The sequence below is a fragment of the Macaca fascicularis genome, chromosome 5 (assembly GCF_037993035.2).
Source record: "Macaca fascicularis isolate 582-1 chromosome 5, T2T-MFA8v1.1".
In the NCBI taxonomy this organism is placed as follows: Eukaryota; Metazoa; Chordata; class Mammalia; order Primates; family Cercopithecidae; genus Macaca; species Macaca fascicularis.
This window is the reverse complement of record NC_088379.1, coordinates 118,343,727-118,361,467: the sequence shown is the minus strand read 5'-3', so window position 1 is coordinate 118,361,467 and position 17,741 is coordinate 118,343,727. Positions and strand designations below refer to the sequence as shown.

Below are 17,741 nucleotides of genomic sequence, written 5' to 3'. Positions count from 1 at the left end.
ATAAATAAGTAACCAACCAAGGGTTAAAATACAGGTTTGGCCTCTTATATTTATACTAAATTCATACACACAGAGAGAAAAAGTCTGATAATTATTTTTCCATTAAAATGTAACTATAAAATTATATAGCTTACTATTCATTGTAAATGCATAAGTATATGAGAAAATACAGTTGGAAAAAATGTAAACAAACCAAAAAGAGTAAATACTTTAAATAATAGATGACCAATTAAATTATAGTACAATAAAATGCTATGTGGTTATTAAAAAGAATAAGCCAACTGTATACTTTGGTTTATCAAATAGTTATGAAGGAAACTTCTTTGCAGAACAATTCCAAATAATAAGTATAAACAGAATGTAAGAATTTAAAAATCGTGGCCGGGCGCAGTGGCTCACGCCTGTAATCCCAGCACTTTGAGAGGCTGAGGTGGGTGGATCATGAGGTCAGGAGATCGAGACCATCCTGGCCAACACAGTGAAACCCCGTCTCTACTAAAAATACAAAAAATTAGCCAGGCGTGGTGGCGGGCACCTGTAGTCCCAGCTACTCGGGAGGCTGAGTCAGGAGAATGGCATGAATCCAGGAGGCGGAGCTTGCAGTGAACCGAGATTGCCAGACTGGGAAAGAGAGTGATACTCCATCTCAAAAAAAAACTAAAATAAAATAAAAATAAAAATTGTTTTGTAATCCCTAATGAAATAATGGACTCAATCATTAATAATCATTGCATGCCAAAAACATCAAGTGAAATGTTGATGGCAGATGAGGCTGACACCACCCAAATCCTCTCCTAAATCTTAGTACCACTCAAAGTGAAACATGAGACTGGTGGGCCTCCTGAGATGATACAGCAGGAAGAGCAGAACAAGCACCCCCTATGAAGGAGTCTTGGCAACATACTGAAAGTGAATCTAATCAAGACTCAAATATAAGGGATAGAGGAACAAATTGAACCACACCTGAAGGAAACAACCAGTCAAATCCAGAAGGTGAGCTGGGCGTGGTGGCTCACGCCTGTAATCCCAGCACTTTGGGAGGCTGAGGCAGGTGGATCACAAGGTCAAGAGATCAAGACCATCCTGGTCAACATGGTGAAACCCCATCTCTACTAAAAAAAAAAAATACAAAAATTAGCTGGGCGTGGTGGTGTGCGCCTGTAGTTCAGGAGGCTGAGGTAGGAGAATCACTTGAACCCAGGAGACAGAGGTTGCAGTGAGCAGAGATAACACCACTGCACTCTAGCCTGGTGACTGAGCAAGACTCCATCTCAAAAAAAACAAAAAACAAAAAACAATCCTCAAGGTGGGGCCTTCTACAGAACAGATAAGCCAGTTTCTCAATGAAGTAAGTGTCTGTTTTTTAAAAATCTAATTTTTTATAATGTCTGATTACTAAAGATCAAGAAAGACCTAAGACATGCCATATATGAACCTAATTTGACTCTTAAATAATGCAACTGCAAAAAGACATTTTGGAGGAAATCAGAGCAATTGGAAAATTGACTGGATATTGGATTATACTAAGATTACTGTTAATTTTCTGAGATGTGATAATGGCTTTGTAGTGTTTTTTTAAGTCCTTATAATATTAGAAATACATACAGAAGTATTTATGGGTGAAATTACATAATATCTAGGATTCATTTTAAAATACTTCCAAAAAAGGGGAGAGCTATAGATGGAACCAGATTGGCAAATGTATTTCTTATTATAGAAATTTTCTAACATACACAATAGAGGAGAAAATGATATAATGAATCTGCATGCACTTAACTTCAACATTTTGCCAATCTTGGTTCAAGCTATTCCTTCCACACATACTTTTTTCTTCTGGTGTATTTTAAAGTAGATCTCAAACGTCAGAGAACATATCATTTCAGTCATAAATATTTCCAGATGCTTCTCTAAGAACATTTTTAAAATATAACCACCAAGCCACTATCTCACCTGACAAAGTTAATAATTTTTAATATCATCTAATACATAGTAAGAATGTCAAAATATTGATATATGTGTTGAACTGGGTAATGGATACCTGGGGATCCATTATACGTTCTAGTTTTGTGTATGTCTGAACTTTTTCATAATGAAACATTTCTTTAAAGCGTAAGGCAACTTTGTATATACTGACAGAGAATAATCTTCTAGACATGTTAAATGAAAAAAAGGCACAGAATAGTATATATAGTATGTTACAATTTGTGTTTTAAAAGTTATATCTATGTATATATATAGTTATACAATATACTCGGAAGACACACATGGAATTAAAAACAGCAGTTGTCTCTCAGGAGGAGAACTGGAGCACCAGGGATAAAGAAAGATTTATTTATCCTTTTGTACCTTTCGAATTTGGGACAGTCTATTAAGTATTTTAAAACATAAATCATTCATAAATTAAAGGAAAAAATATACAGCCACCTAGGCGCATCGTGTATCATCAAAACTAATCATTAAGTGTAAATGAGAGTATTCACTGCTTAAACTACTCTAATTTTGACCTATCAGATTTATCTTGCAAAAATTGCCCTGACAGTTCCAAAATCAGACATCTCCAGCCAGCTGTCTGTCCAATCCAATATTCTAATGCTCTAGATTTTAGAGCTACTGTGGTCTAAAGATTGGCATTTCAGCGTATTATTTCCTCCCCTTACCCACTACCTCATGTTTGGCTTATTCTGTTTAAAACTTTTTATAATTCTGTATTCCAAGGCTTTCTTCAGTAAAACTTCTAAGGAATTTCCTTCACTATCAGAACAACCAAGCCTCTTTCTGTTTCTCTTGTGGTTCAAACTGAAAGTAAGACCACCTTTCATACTGTCCCATGTCCAAATGAAGCTAGTCTTCCCATCCAGCTGCTACAGATCACTTTCTGTCCTTCCAACCTATCCTAGCTCCATGTCCTAACATATAGTACATACACTACCTGCTATCTGTCTTTAGGCGGACTTGTCTCTTTCCAACTTAAATTCTAAATACTTTAAACAGATGAGTGGTTAAACACAAGTATACAGTTGTCTCTTTACAACAATTTAGATTTAACTGAAGCAGAATATTGGAGGTTATAAAGCAAGAATATGTATCATTTTAAAATATTTTTCTAAATTTCTCCTTTTCAATCCCAAATGGAAAAATGAAGCAATAGCGCATAACAGTAGAAGACCATGGAATGTTATTCTCTGTGTGAAATTTTAGAGCAACAATTATTTTTAGTAACATCTGGGCCAAATGTTCTTACAGGACTTAGTTTATTCTGAAATTGAATATCATACAATATCAGGATGAGGTATTTAAAATTCTGCAGTACTACTCTACAAATAACTTAACAATTTGAATGACTCTGCTTTTATCCATATCAACAAAGTTTTAGTAAGCACAGAGTATACAATATAAAGAAACAATAGTCTTTCCCGGGCAAAATAAAATAATTTTGTGACTGTAAAATGATGCAAAATCTATTTTTTTTCTTCCAACTTTTATTTTAGTTTTAGGGGTACATGTGCAGGTTTGGTATATAAGTAAATTGCGTCTTATAGGCCAGGTGCTGTGGCTCATGCCTGTAATCACAGCACTTTGGGAGGCCGAGGCAGGAGGATCACTTGAGGCCAGGATTTAGAAACCAGCCTGGTCAACATGGCGAAACCCCGTCTCTACTAAAAATACAAAAATTAGCCAGGTGTTGGTGGCTCACACCTGTAGTCCTAGCTACTCAAGAGGCTGAGACAGGAGAATTGCTTGAACATGGGAAGCAGAGGTTGCAGTGGCCTGAGATTGTGGCACTGCGCTACAGACTGGGTGACATAATGAGACTGTCTCAAAAAAAAAAAAAAAAAAAATTGCATGTTACAGGGGTTTGGTGTATAGATTATTTTGTTACCCAGGTAATAACCATAGTAACCGAAAAGTATCAATCTTCACTCTCCTCCCACACTCCACCTTTAAGTAGACCCCAGTGTCTACTGTTCCCTTCTTTGTGTCCATGTGTATTTGTACTCCACGTTTAGCTTCCACCTACAAATAAGAACATCTGGTATTTGGTTTCCTGTTACTGTGTTAATTTGCTTAGGATAATGGCCTCCAGCTCCATCTATATTGCTGCAAAGAACATGATCTCATTCGTTTTAATGACTGTGTAGTATTCCATGTTGTGTATGTACCACATTTTATTTACCCAGTCCACTGTTGATAGGTTTTCAGGTTGATTCCATGTCTTTGCTATTGTGAACAGCGCTGCAATGAACATATGTTTGCATATGACTTGATGGTAGAACAATTTATGTTTCTTTGGTTATATACTCAGTGATGAGATGCTGTGTCAAAGGGTAGCTCTCTTTTAAGTTCTTTGAGAAATCTTCAAACTGCTTTCCATAGTGGTTGACCTAGTTTACATTCCCACCAGCAGTGTGTATAAGTGTTCACTTTTCTCCGCAACCTCACCAGCATCTATTATTTTTTACTTTTTTTTTTTTTTTTTTTTGAGACCAAGTCTCACTCTGTTGCCCAGGCTGGAGTGCGGTGGCACGATCTCTGCTCACTGCAAGCTCCACCTCCTGGGTTCACGCCATTCTCCCGCCTCAGCCTTCCGAGTAGCTGGAACTAGGGGCGCCCACCACCACGCCCAGCTAATTTTGTTTCTGTATTTTTAGTAGAGATGGGATTTCACCGTGTTAGCCAGGATGGTCTCAATCTCCTGACCTTGTGATCTATCTGCCTCGGCCTCCCAAAGTGCTGGGATTACAGGTGTGAGCCTTGACTTTTTCATAGTAGCCCTTCTAACTGGTGTGAGATGATATTTCATTGTGGTTTTGATTTACACATCTCTAATAATTAGTTTTGAGAATTTTTTTTCATATGCCTGTTGGCCGCCTGTGTGTCCTCTTTTGAGAAGTGTCTCTCCACGTCCTTTGCCCCTTCTTTTTCTTTTTTTTTTTGTAGAGATGGGCTTATACTATGTTGCCCAGGCTAGTCTAACTCCTGGTCTCAAAGCAATCCTTCTACCTTGGCCTCCCAAAGTGCTGGGATTATAGGCATGAGCCACTGCACCAGGCCTGAGGATGTAATAAATATAATTGTAAATGTATGTGTACCCAACACCAAAACACCCAGATATAAAGGGAGAAATAGACTCTAATACAGTAATAGTTCAGGACTTAAACACTCTACTCTCAGCATTGGACAGATTATCTAGACATAAATCCAACAAACAAACATTGGATTTAAACTGCACTGTATTTATTTATGTATTTATGTATTTATTTATATTTTTGAGACAGAGTCCCACTCTGTCACCCAGGCTAGAATGCAGTGGCATGATCTCAGCTCACTGAAACCTCTGCCTCCTGAGTTCAAGCAATTCTTGTGCCTCAGCCCCACAAATACCTGGGATTACAGGCAAGCGCCACCACGCCCAGCTAATTTTTGTTTTGCTTTTAGCAGAGATGGGGTTTCACCATACTGGCCAGCCTGTTCTTGAACTCCTGGCCTCAAGTGATCCATCCGCCTCCGCCTCCCAAAGAGCTGGAATTACAGGTGTGAACCACCACACCCAGCCTCCTTTGCCCATTTTTTGATAGGGTTGTTTGTTTTTTGCTTTAAGTGCCTTATAGATTCCAGGTATTAGACCTTTGCTGGATACATAGATCTTTGCTGGATACATAGTTTGCAAACCTCCATTCTGGAGGTTGTCTGTTTACTCTGTTAATAGTTTCCTTTGCTGTGCAAACATCATTTACTTTAATTAGGTCCCATTTGTCAATTTTTGGTTTTATTGCAATTGTTTTTGGAATCTTTGTCATGACATCTTTGCCAGAGCCTGTGTCTAGAATTGCACTTTCTGTGTTCTTCTAGGGTTTTTATAGTTTCAGATTTTATATTTAAGTCCTTAATTCGGCCGGGCACGGTGACTCACGCTTATAATCCCAGCACTTTGGGAGGCCAAGGCAGGTGGATCACGAGGTCAGGAGTTCAAGACCAGCCTGGCCAAGGTGGTGAAACCCCCTCTCTACTAAAAATACAAAAATTAGCCAGGCGTGGTGGTGGGTGCTTGTAATCCCAGCTACTCGGGAGGCCGAGGAAGAGAATTGCTTGAACTCGGGAGGCGGAGCTTGCAGTGAGCCGAGATTATGCCACTGCACTCCAGCCTGGGTGACAGAGCAAGACTCTGTCTCAAAAAAAAAAAAAAAAAGTCCTTAATTCATCTTGAGTTGATTTTTGTATATGGTGAAAGAAAGGGGTCGTGTTTCAGTCTTCTGCATATGGCTAGCCAGTTATCCCAGCAGTGTTTATTGAATAGGGAATCCTTTCCCCAATGCTTATTTTTGTAGGCTTTGTTGAAGATCAGATGGTTGTAGGTTTGCGACTTTATTTCTGTGTTCTCTAACCTGTTCTATTAGCCTCTATGTCTGTCTTTGTACCAATACTATGCTGTTTTGGTTACTGTAGCCTGTGGTATAGTTTGAAGATGAGCAGGGTAATGCCCCCAGCTTTGTTCTTTTTGCTTAGGATTGCTTTGTTTATTCTGGCTCTTTTGTTATTCCATATGAATTTTAGAATAGCTTTTTCTAGTTCTGTAAAAAATAGTGTTGGCACTTAAATAGGAATAGTGTTGTATCCGTAAATTGATTTGGGCAGTATGGCCATTTTAACAATATTGATTCTTCCTATCCATGAGCATGAAATGTTTTTCCATTCATTTGCTCTTTCGTATTGGTGATTATTTTCCAGAAACTGAAATTTGAGGACAGTGCAACAATGCTCTTTGTGTCTTCCTTGGCAGTAAATAGCAAGGATCTGGATGGAGAGTGGAGTGGTCACTTCAGAAGGGCCAGGTATAGAACTCGAGAATACTTCATCTCCTGCTCCTGTCCATACAAAATATCAAGTCCCTGAGGCAGATTCTTGGACGAAGCAACAGTTTGGTGACTTGTTAGGCTGGATGTCCCAGAAGCAAGAAGGTTGTATTTTAAGCCCTCACTTCCAAGTTCTAGTGGTCTCTTCTTCCTTGGTCCAATAGCTGCAAGAGCTGTGAGATTAGCATCTCTATGCTGCATCTGTTCAAGTTCCAAATGCTGTAACTCATTGGCGTTCTGCTTTAATCTCAGCTGTTCTGGATCTTCTTCATTAGAACGACTCTTGGCTGCCCTAAGTAACATTTCTGTTTCTTCTAAATCCTTTCTCTGCTTCTCCAATTGATCCAGCTTTTCAAGAAATTTAAGGTGTGTGTGACCTGGTATCACTACACAGGATGTAATTTTCACTTGCCTTGTAAGTAGTCATCCGATGCTGAGCAACTGCAGTCAGTTTTTCTAGAAGGCCTCGTAATTGTTCCTGTGTTGCATGGGAGATCAAGTTCACAGCATCAGAGTTAAGTTCTGTAATGTCATGCTTTTTACCAATGTCTAACATTATCTTTTGTAGAGCTCCAATAAAAAGAAATGGTTCATCTTTACATGACCGAATGAGTGTGCCAACCAATTCAGAGTTTGTTGCTAAGATACAGGCATTTTCTTCATTAAGTTTGACCCCTGACATAGAAGTCACATCATTGATGTCATCTTCATCCCTGAAGTATGTTGTTCCATTCTCTTTTATTTTTTTGAGTAGGAGATGCTTGAAGCGACAGAATTTTATTTCCTGGCAGAGTAATTTGCTTTAGAATGGAAGCTGGAAGAAACTGACTGGTAGGTATTACAGTGTTCACTGGCATCGTCTTCTATCCAGATTTCTAAATGGTCAATGCTGAGGAATGTGAAAGTGTGGTCACCTGTTTTTCATTGCCTCCTGAAGGCTGCTGAACTACTAGTTGCTTGACTTTAACTAACTATGGAATCCCAGCTGGTTGTGAAAGGACAGGGCCCAACTGGGCAAGTTTGATTTGAATTGGAGTGCCAATAACAGGCTTGTCAGATGCGGTCCCGGCAGAAGTAACAACAGGTTTCACAGATGGAAGACAAAATAGCTGCACCTGAAGATTCTTCAGAAGTTACTGCTGGAAGGGACAGTGTTACTGCTGTTCCAGGGACAACTGGCTTTTCAGGTTGCAATGAGACCATTGTCACTGTGTTTGGTACAGATGTCACAAGTGGTTTTGAAGTCTGAAGCAAAACAGACTACACAACTCTGTAGAAATTTATAGTCAAAACAGTAACAACAGGTTATGAGATAGGCCTTAGACTTAAAAAGTCTAGACAGACTGGATTCTCAAATGACAAGTCACACATTTGGGGCAAGTTCATCATACCATCTATGAAACGTCCATAAATAAGTGAAGTATTAGTGCAGGGTCTTGCGTATGGAAAGTGCTCAGCATTTAGCAGTGATGGGGTTCAGGATGTGCTACCCCAAAATACGGCACTTTGGCATTTGAGGAAGCAGTAGAAGCAGAAAAGTTACTCGCTGACTTTCTCTTGCCTTTCTCCCCTGAAGTAAGCCAAAAAACAATTATTTGACCTTCCTGAGGCTCTCATGGAGAGGTGCCCACCCTATATCTGGAGGAAAGGAATGTTCTTATCTCCAAAGGCACAGGGACACAGAGACAAATCTGAACACACAGGTCTAGCTAAGTCCCCCAGTTTATTACCATTAGATCACACCTCCTTTGTCCAATCATACTTTTCCACAACTGTCTACTCTTCATCAACCCTAAGCACAAAAATGTACAAATGTACCTGTTTCTTTGGGTCTTCATTTCTGAAGGCTTTTATGTCATGTAAACATATTAATTAAATGAATTTGGTTTATGATTTTCTCTGGTTAATCTGTCTTTTGTTATAGGTGCCTCAGCCATGAACTTAGCAATGGATGAGGAAAAGAAATCTTTCCTTCCCTACAACAGTTGCTGTTGTAGTATTGGTAGTATTATTGATAGTATTATCATTACTTGTGATACTTCCTCAAAAAACCGTTTAATTGGATGAAAAGGACATAAACCAAATCGGAGAGGGTTAAGGGATAAGGGATCTAACTATGTCAACAAAATCTGATAATACTGGGTCTTGAATGATGAAATTTTCTTTCCAACTGAGGACACTGGATAGTCTTTTTCTTTTTTCTTTTTTTTAATTTATTATTTGTTATTTTTTAAATTATACTTTAAGTTCTAAGGTACATGTGCACAACAGGCAGGTTTGTTACATATGTATACATGTGCCGTGTTAGTGTGCTGCACCCGTTAACTTGTTATTTACATTAGGTATATCTCCTCCCTCCCCCGACCCCATGACAGGTCCAGTGTGTGATGTTCCCCACCCTGTGTCCAAGTGTTCTTATTGTTCAATTCCCACCTATGAGTGAGAACATGTGGTATTTGGTTTTCTGTCCTTGTGATAGTTTGCTCAGAATGATGGTTTCCATCTTCATCCATGTGCTACAAAGGACATGAACTCATCCTTTTGTATGGCTGCATAGTATTCCATAGTGTATATGTGCCACATTTTCTTAAGACAGTGGATAGTCTTTTTCTCAATATACACAGAACTGGTTTTTTACCAAATCATCTTAAAATCTGCATTATAATTACATTTTCTAGTGTAGTTGCTGTGCAATAGAATTCCATGGCTTCTTTTCCATCCTCAAAACAAAGAATAAAAATATGCTAAAGGCAGGGTACAGTGGCTCACACCTGTAATCCCAGTACTTTGGGAAGCTAAGGCAGGAGGATTGCTTGAAGCCAGGAGTTCAAGACCAGCCTGGACAACAGAACAACACCCTGTCTACACAAAAATAAAACTTAAAAATTAACTTGTCATGGTTGTAGTCCTGTCACTCTCCTGTAGTCTTGTCATCTTAGTTACCCAGGAGGCTGAGGCAGGAAAATCGCTTGAGGCCAAGAGCGAGACTGCAGTAAGTTATGATCACACCACTGCCCTCCAGCCTGGGTGACAGAACAAGACCCTGTCTCCCGATCGATAGATAGATAGATAGATAGATAGATAGATAGATAGATAGATAGATAGATGCTGAAGACCTACAACACATCCAAGGTCCAAAGACAATAAATGAACCCAATTTTTATAAGGAAACTCTCCATCTAAAGTTTAGGGTATAAATTAGGTTTAAAAAATTGTCCTTAAAAAAAAATCGGCATTAATCAAAACAGATTGAAGTATAGAAGCCTAAATCCATGATCAGAAAAATCCATCTATAACTTCCAGGGACCCCAAACAGTAATCTCAAATTTCACATTGAATCTGGCTAAGTCACTAGCACAGTAAACAGTAGCATCTGGCTCTCATGTGGGATGGTATATACAATGGGCTGATCCATAACTTTAGTCTACTTTGGACATTTAGATGGATGGGCTGAGAGCCCAGTGTGTTATAATAACCCTGAAAAACTTTTGGCTCTGGCTGTGAACGCATTAGCATTAACTTAAATTTGTTGCTTTGTTTACAAGAGATATTTGCTTGTGCTTTCTGCCTAAATGGAATCGGTTAAAGGCACCCAAGACCTCAAAGAGTGAAATTTACAATTAGTACAGCAGCTATTTACTTTACTGAACTTTGCCTTTTTTTTTTTTTTTTTTTTTTTTTTGCATTTCCTCTTAGTTACATCTTTTTGAAATAAATGATATCTTTATCTGAAGTTTCTATCTGTTCATATTAGGAGCATTAACAACTAATATCCCCTGCCTAATTTTTTCTTTCCTTCATAACCTGAAGCTTAAAATAAGTAACCATTTAAAGAGTTCCTTGAAGATGTCACCATTTAGAAATGTCACACATGCAGCCATTTGTTTCTGAGCTAGAGAGTGCTGGCTGTTTAGAACAGTGTCCCAATTATTCTTTTTGAAACCACTCAAAGCCACCAGAACTAATTTCTCCCAATATATCACTATAGTTTAATGTCTACAATAAAGAGATATCCCCACTCAACCAGTAGAAACTGACTATTGCATATCCAGGATATAATCAGAGGGCCTCTGTACTGAATCTGAGACTTCCAACAATTGTAATTAAACAACACCCAATCTAACTTTGTGTTTATTGCTTTTACAAATAGCATCAACACAGGTGAATTATCTATGATATTTATTCATATCTGCATTATTTTAAGCAAATACGTGGTAGTCTTACCCTTACCAAAATAAGATTGAATAATTAACAGATGGGCATTCTAATAACATTGTGGAACAGCATAATGTTGGATTACCTTTTAAATCTCATTATACTCATAAGCAAGAATTGCAATGTTCTATATATTTGTTCTATCATTCAATGAACAAGTATTTTTTTAAAATCTCTTGTGGGCCTAGCATTGATCTCAACAGGGAAAAAATTAATCTGAAATTTTATTTTGAATTAAACATCTTTTAAATGTTTTTTATTTTGTTTTTATTTTTTCAGGTTTTTTTTTTTTTTTTTTTTTTTTTTGAGACAGGGTGATACTCTGTCACCCAGACTGGAGTGCAGGTTGTGATCTTGGCTCACTGCAACCTCTGCCTCCTGGTTTGAAGCCATCCTCCTACCTCACCCCTCCAAGTAGCTGGGGCCACAGGCACATGCCACCACCCCCAACTAATTTTTGTAGTTTTAGCAAAGACAAGGTTTCGTCATATTGGCCAAGCTGGTCTCGAACTCCCGACCTCAAGCAATCTGCCCTCCTCGGCCTCCCAAAGAGCTAGAATTTACAGGCATGAGCTACTATGCCTGGCCTTAAATGGTTTTTTTGTTGTTGCTTTTCTTTTTCTTCTTTTCTTTTTTTTTCTTTTTTTTTTTTAAAGACGGCCTGTCGCCCAGGCTGGAGAGCAGTGGCGCAATCTTGGCTCCCGGATTCAAGAGATTCTCCTGCCTCAGCCTCTTGAGTAGCTGGGACTACAGGCACATGCCACCAAGCCCGGCTAATTTTTGTTTGTTTTTTTTTTAAGTAGAGACAGGGTTTCACAGTGTTAACCAGGATAGTCTCAATCTCGTGACCTTGTGATCCTCCCACCTCGGCTTCCCAAAGTGCTAGAATTATAGGCGTGAGCCACCGCGCCCAGCCCCTTAAATGGTTTTTAAATATGTCACCATGAATAGGTTTGTATAAAGAAAGAAAATTAGGCGCAGTGGCTCATGCCTGTAATCCCAGCACTTTGGGAGGCTGAGGCAGGTGGATCACTTGAGCCCAGGAGTTCAAGACCAGCCTGGGCAACAAGGTGAAACCCTGTGTCTACAAAAAATACAAAAGTTAGCTGGGTGTGGTGGCGTGCACCTGTGATCCCAGCTACTTGGTAGGGCTGAGATAGGAGGATGACGAGCCCAGGAGGTGGAGGTGGCATTAAGCCAAGATTGCACCAATGCACTCCAGCCTGGGTGACAGACAGACCCTGTCTCAAAAAAAAAAAAAAAAAAAAAAAAATTATATGATTCAGAAAACCACCCAAATAGAATGAAGCTTCTAAATGTTCTCGTGGTATGTGGTTTGCCATAACTAAACAATAATCCCCTTATTAATTAGGGTAGAAGACAGCATAGTGGTGCTTGTCTATAATCCCAGTTACTTAAAAGGCTGAGGTGAGAGGATCACTTGAGCCCAAGAGTTCAAGGTTTCATGAGCTGTGATCACACCACTGCACTCCAGCCTGGGTGACAGACTGAGTCCCAGTATCAAAAAAAAAAAAAAAAAAAAAAAAAGGGTGGTCTACATTCTCAGAAAGCCAAGATTAGAAAACTGTAACAATCAGGTATTTGAGATTTCATCAGATGACCCACAAAGAATATAAACATGCTACTTTCCTAAGAAAATAGAACTTAATTTTCTCTGTAAAGATTTTCCAATCTGAACTAGGTGGGATGGTGCATGCCTGTAATCCCAGCTACTAGGGAAGCTAACACAGTAGGACCACTTGAGCCCAGGAGTTCCAGACTAGCCCTGACAACATAGCAAGACTCCATGTCCACAAAAAATTTTTAAAATTATCCCGGCATAGCAGCATGCACCTGTAGTCCCAGCCACTTAGGAGTCTAAGGCTGAAGGATTGTTTGAGCCCAAGTTTAAGGTTACATGGGCTATGGTCACGCCCCTGCACTCCAGCCTGGGCAACAAAGAGAAACCCTATCTCCAAAAACAAACAGAAAAACAAAGGCAAAGCTAGGCACAGTGGCTCATGCCTGTAATCCCAGCTACTTGGGAGGTTAAGGCAGGAGGATTACTTGAGCCCAGGAATTGAGTCCAGCTTGGACAACACAGCAAGAACCTGTCTCTAATTAAAAAAACAAACTTGACTTTCCAATCTATTGCAAGACATTCTTCAGGAAAGACAGTGAAATTACAGTCATTTTACTATGCTAATAATTACACAGCATTTTAAATAAAATAAAAAAGAACCAGAAATTGAAAAAAACACCTACTTTTTAAAGAAAATGTTCTCTCCTTAGGTTTCATGATTGCAGAAGGAGCACTGGACAGTCAGGCAATCTGGGTTCTGGTCCCAACTCTCACTCAACAGATGTGTAACTCTGGCCAGCTTTACCCTCTGTGAAATACGGCTGAACTATCAGTCCTAATAGGGTCTGGTCCAGCTCTAAGTCTGTAACTACAGGTGCCTTCCCTGAAAAGTAGAAATCTGGAGGAGTGTGGATAGCCCCTCTGCATTAAACATAGCTAGCCTAATGTGATGATAAAGACAGGAAGAGAATACAGGACATTAAACAGAGTTGTGTGAGTGAGATGGAAAAATGGATAATTTTCTTCCATTTCTTTTCACATTACTGTGTTAATCTTTAAAGAAAAGGAATTCTAAAACCCCATAACTGGGTATCTTCACCCTGAGAAGCAGGAAATGTGTGTCTGCAGAGAAATCAGGGCTCTTCGGTTTATGTGACGGAGGAATCCATGTGCCCAAGGATGGGCATCGTTTTATCACACTCCCCTTCAGAAAGAGTTTTAGGCATGTGGCCAAAAAAGGGGGTGTGGTCTAGGCAGGGACAGAGGGCCAGATCAGGAAGACTACCTCTGAAATCCTCACACCGTGCTCGCCTACACGAAATGGCTAACAAAATTACAAGCAGGGATGGAGACCCTTCCCAGGATAAATCTAGCTTTACTCAACAATATGGAAGGAGGAGAAAGTAGGGTGGGATGGGAGGATCTTCCATTTTTCTATGTCTTCATTTTATATGGCTTGTACCTGTAACATACAGGGTTCAAAAGATGAATTAGAACTGTCTCTGTGGTGGTGTTTATGCAGTTCAGTGGAATAGAATGGGAGGGGAATCATCCATGTTCACAACACTATGGGTGGGGCACGCTCTCTTCTGTTGTTTGTTGTTCTGTGACTTAAACCATATACTGCAAAAGGCTTAAAAAAAAAAAAAAAAAGAAGGACAAAACCCATCTAAGCATATTTTCTTTGCATTCATACCATCATCTTTCTCACCCAAAAGTTTCTTCAATGCCTAAGTGTCTCTGGAATCAGTGTTTGGCCCCAAAGCCTATGGTTTGTGCAGAGATTCACAGAAAAGACCAGGTTCTGTTCCTTAAAAAAATAAAGATTTTCCAATGCTTAAAGACATAGCCTAATTATTTGCCTATTATCCCTCAAGGGGACACCATACACCTTGACCTAGAACTCTATCAAGTGTTCACAGAAAAGTGCCAGGGCAAATAAACAATCTGTTCTTCTAAATTCCCCTTTATATCCCCTTCCAACCACACACATTTATTTTCAGTCTCTAAAACAAACTTAATGTTATATGCTCAGAAGGAAGAGAAGGATGTTATCGAATTTATTCCTTTGCTCTCCAAAAAGGCCACACCTAAGACATCGTCAAGGTGAGAATCATTCCTGATGCATGCGGGTGGAAATATGGTGCTTGCTAAGAATAAAAAATAAAAACCAAACAAAAGAACAAACCAACAAACAAAAAAACAGTGCTCAGAAATCTGTATCTGTCACATTTCTCTCTACTCCTTAATTGGGCTTTCGATGCAGGAAAGGCAATTCACTAGCTGGGAAAGGGAGAAAGAACTCCATCATTCTTCCACTGCCAGCACCTGTTCTGCCAGCTGACACTATTTAATATAAATTTTGACCGTAAGAAAAAGGCAATATACTAATAGCACTGCTGTTTACCAAAAACTAATCAAATCTCGTCACTGCTGGTTCGCCCCCGCTTTCTCTCACACCACCCACTCACCCAGTGCAGAGAAGGGGTGGCAACCACTTTCTCCGGCACAGACACAGTCAGTGTCTTCACACAAGCAGTGATTCTGACCAAAAGAGCCACCACCCTCTTGCCCCTCTCCCTGCTTATCATACAGGGAGCACCAAGTCCACTCCGGGGCTGGGAATCTGAAATCAATTCACTTTAACCAGATCTCAAAAATCTGCCCTACGGTTAAAGAAAGAGAAAATGCAAATCAGAAAAACACATCACATGGAGAACAAACCAAAACCAGGGCTGGGGAACATTTGCACATCAGCGCTGCCTTTGAACTCCAGAATGGCATGGAAAGCGCCGCTGCCCAGCCCAGATCCAAGGAGGGGGTTTTACAAAGGCTTCCAGCACCCCCTATCAACACAAACACTTCCTCCCCGCTTCCAAAATGCTCTGAATAAAGACCTTCTTTAAGCACTTACTGGGAGCGGCAGCTTCTCTCTGCAATGTGCCTGTGAGTCACGCAGCAGGAGGGGCCCCGGAGCAGGGCAAGTCGGAGAGCCCCCAGCTTCCCTGCAAGCTGATGTCTATGAGACAGCAGCCCAGGAACCGACTTTCCCATTACAGCCTCAGACTGTAATCCATGTGCTTTCGGCGGGCCAGTCCCAGCTGCCCACAGAGCACCACATGATCTGCTCTGACATCAGATCAGCCAGACGTGACAGCCCATCCGCCAGCCTCTTCCACACTCATGGGTTGCATCATTTGGGTGCCTTTGGTTTGCATTTAAGCAGGTGGTACAGAGTAAGGAACTGTTGTTTTCTCACAAAATATTTTTTTTCTGGTGTCTTCTGTTCTCAAAGAAGGAAAAAAAATAAGCAAGAAAAGCACTTGACTTTGTTGCAGCCTAAATGTATCAGATATATGGGAAGTAACTGGAGTTCCACGCCTAGTTCAGGGAAGCTGAGGAACGAGCTACTGCCAAGATGCCAATGCTGTGGGGGTGATTTCATCTATAAATCACTACCACCATCATATCCCACCGCCTTTCAGTAGATCATCTTTTATATAAGAGTTTATATATATATATATATCTATATACACATATATATGCTATATATATGTTTAAGTCATAAAATATTGGTAGGTGGGGTGTGTGTGTGTGTGTTTTAAGCCAGTCACCACTGAGTTTAGTTCATGGACGATCTCAGGGAGGTAACCCTTAGACTCAGTGCAATATACAATAATTATATTTTGAGAGGATTCACACAAAGTCCAACAGAAATAGACATACAGACCTAGACAGGCAGATAAGCAGACAGGAAGTCAGAACCATCCATTCAGGCTTACATTCATTCATTCAGTAATCATTTATTGATCACCTATTACATACCTAGTCCAAAAACAGATTATCAAATGGTGGAGGGGTTGGATATTTGTCACAGAGCTTCTAATTCTACTTCTGTGATAAGACAAGAAGTAAGAGCCTTATCAAGGATCCTTATAAAATGTTCTGTGGCTAATATGAATCTAAAGGCTGGTAACAAAATCACATTTTATCTTAATTTCATTAGGATAAATGGTAACCTTTAAGGTAAGAATACTCAAAATCATTAAGACTTTATGAAACAAAATCATAGCCCGCTTAGATAGCTGTGACCAGAAATGTAATTCTAAAATTACAGAAAATATGATGCTCCTGTAGCAGAGAGGAGAATTCACTTGCTCTGTCCCCTAGGCTGAAGTGCAGTGGCACAATCTTGGCTCACTGCACCCTGCCCCTCCCGGGTTCAAGTGATTGTCCTACCTCACCCTCCCAAGTAGCTGGGATTACAGGCATGTGCCACCACACTTGGCTAATTTTTGTAGTATTAGTAGAGACAGGGTTTCACCATGTTGGCCAGGCTGGTCTCGAACTCCTGACTTCAGGTGATCCACCTTCCTTGGCCTCCCAAAGTGCTGGGATTACAAGCGTGAGCCACCGTGCCCAGCCAAGACACTTCTTAAGTAGAAAAATAAATATATAATTTTAGTTTTCCTTAGTTTAATAATTAGCTATTCCCTATAAAATAATCACAAAATATGCAAACCCTTGGTTTTCATTATTTTGTCTTTGTTCCTTATATTTAAAGTGAATTGTGCCATTTTATTATATGTTAACTAAGGCTATAATATCATTATTTGATATTGTAATCAACATAATAGTATTCACATGTTTTTTATTGAAATAATTCAATCTAATAATTATATAATCACTAATATCATAATAAATTTGCCATTTAATATATAATATTTAACTCATCTATTTGCTTTGTACCAAGTGTGTGATATTTCCCCCTGAGATGACCAGGATGCTTGTGACTGTGGAATTCAGTATGAGATTCCACGGGCACTTGATTTCCATTTGTTCTCCATTGGAAATAAGCTATATAAAGAATAAAACTGTTCAAGTCTACTACTGTTTCTACTGAAACAGAACATCTCTGACACCAGATATGTGGGTTTTTCACATCAAGAAATTTCCCAATTTTCTGCAGACACCAGCTGAGTGCCCTACAATTTAATTCAATTCTGGCACTGACTACCCAGAATTGACGCAGACACTACAGGTTAAGGACTCAGTCCCACAAGATTGCCCCCGACTTCAAATAAAAATCACAA

General features: G+C 39.6%; 1 protein-coding gene and 1 pseudogene across 21 annotated transcripts in view; both read right to left on the bottom strand.

Moving 5' to 3' along the window:
* ANK2 (ankyrin 2) overlaps nucleotides 1–15,723 on the bottom strand; it is a 571,823-nt gene extending 556,100 nt beyond the window's left edge. For all 21 annotated transcript variants that reach the window (XM_065545385.1, XM_065545376.1, XM_065545380.1 and 18 more), the window contains exon 1: nucleotides 15,563–15,723. The gene's annotated coding sequence lies outside the window, so the exon portion shown is untranslated. The remainder of the gene's footprint in view (nucleotides 1–15,562) is intronic.
* On the bottom strand, nucleotides 6,673–15,702 carry LOC102128188 (transcription initiation factor TFIID subunit 4B pseudogene; annotated as a pseudogene).
* Nucleotides 15,724–17,741: the final 2,018 nt, after the last annotated feature.